At 44.6% G+C, this 1,832-nt stretch overlaps 1 non-coding gene across 1 annotated transcript; it reads right to left on the bottom strand.

Moving 5' to 3' along the window:
* Positions 1-208: 208 nt before the first annotated feature.
* On the bottom strand, positions 209-323 carry LOC136730537 (U5 spliceosomal RNA). Its single transcript, XR_010809331.1, has one exon. It is a non-coding gene; the product is annotated as a U5 spliceosomal RNA (small nuclear RNA).
* Positions 324-1,832: the final 1,509 nt, after the last annotated feature.

Below are 1,832 nucleotides of genomic sequence, written 5' to 3'. Positions count from 1 at the left end.
GCTATGACATCACAGAGCACGTACATTCCGTTGCTTGCCGTCTGTCAACCACTCAGTCACTGCCAGCCAGACTGGCTGGCTGGCTGGATGGGGGGGCTGCTTGCTGCTGCTGCGTACCTTAGCAAGCTTATTTGCTTGACCGGCCTTCCTACTCCTCTGCCCACATGCCCACCTATGCCCGATCTGCTGTTCACCTGGATCACAGCTCCGCCCCAACAAGGCAGAGCCCCCCAAGAATGGTACAAACTCACCCACGATCCCCTCCACGGAAAGCTTTAGCAAAAGGCAAAAGCGTTATACGTAATGAAGAGGAACCCGAGTCCAAGACGCATCCGACCAGCCATACATATTTGTGTGTATTAAAGATCACATTTTCTTACATTTAGTTTTTCTGTACTTTATTACATCTTATTGTGATTTATAAAAGTATTGTTTCTTTTCCATATGTATGTATGTATGTGTGTGTGTGTGTGTGTGTGTGTGTGTCTGTCTCTGTGTGAAAGTGTGTGTGTGTGTGTGTGTGTGTGTGTGTGTATATGTCTCTCTGTGAAAGTGTGTGTGTGGGTGTGACAGTGTGTGTGAGTGTCTGTCTGTCTGTCTGTCATGTAACTCGCACATCTGTGAGGGCACCATTTTTGCAGAAGAGATGTACACATTTTGGAGCAACATATGCTGCCATCCAGACATCATCTTTTCCAGTGACGTCCCTGCATTTTCAAACAGATCACATTTTATTACACTTTGTTTATCTGTACTTTATTACATCTTATTGTGATTTATACTTGTAATGTTTCTTTTCCATATATATGTATGTACAGTGGGGGAAAAAAGTAATTGATCCCCTGCTGATTTTGTACGTTTGCCCACTGACAAAGAAATTATCAGTCTATAATTTTAATGGTAGGTGTATTTTAGCAGTGAGAGACAGAATAACAACAAGAAAATCCAGAAAAATGCATTTCAAAAAAGTTATAAATTGATTTGCATGTTAATGAGGGAAATAAGTATTTGACCCATTTTCAATGCCCTGGCTTAGGGTTCTCACCCATGATTTGACAGTACATGGCCCCGTCCATCGTCCCTTTGATGCGGTGCAGTTGTCCTGTCCCCTTAGCAGAAAAACAGCCCCAAAGCATAATGTTTCCACCTCCATGTTTGATGGTGGGAATGGTGTTCTTGGGGTCATTCCTCCTCCTCCAAACACGGCGAGTTGAGTTGATGGCAAAGAGCTTGATTTTGGTCTCATCTGAGACCACTTTCACCCAGTTCTCCTCTGAATCATTCAGATGTTCATTGGCAAACTTCAGACGGGTCTGTACATGTGCTTTCTTGAGCAGGGGGACCTTGCGGGCGCTGCAGGATTTCAGTCCTTCACGGCATAGTGTGTTACCAATTGTTTTCTTGGTGACTATGGTCCCAGCTACCTTGAGATCATTAACAAGATCCTCCCATGTAGTTCTGGGCTGATTCCTCACCGTTCTCATGATCATTGAAACTCCACGAGGTGAGATCTTGCATGGAGCCCCAGACTGAGGGAGACTGACAGTTATTTTGTGTTTCTTCCATTTGCGAATAATCGCACCAACTGTTGTCACCTTCTCACCAAGCTGCTTGGTGATGGTCTTGTAGCCCATTCCAGCCTTGTGTAGGTCTACAATCTTGTCCCTGACATCCTTGGACAGCTCTTTGGCCATGGTGGAGAGTTTGGAATCTGATTGATTGATTGCTTCTGTGGACAAGTGTCTTTTATACAGGTAACGAGCTGAGATTAGGAGCACTCCCTTTAAGAGAGTGCTCCTAATCTCAGCTCGTTACCTGTATGAAAGACACCT

The sequence above is a fragment of the Amia ocellicauda genome, unplaced genomic scaffold (assembly GCF_036373705.1).
Source record: "Amia ocellicauda isolate fAmiCal2 unplaced genomic scaffold, fAmiCal2.hap1 HAP1_SCAFFOLD_32, whole genome shotgun sequence".
In the NCBI taxonomy this organism is placed as follows: Eukaryota; Metazoa; Chordata; class Actinopteri; order Amiiformes; family Amiidae; genus Amia; species Amia ocellicauda.
The sequence above is the reverse complement of the archived record's forward strand: the minus strand, read 5'-3'. Positions and strand labels throughout refer to the sequence as shown.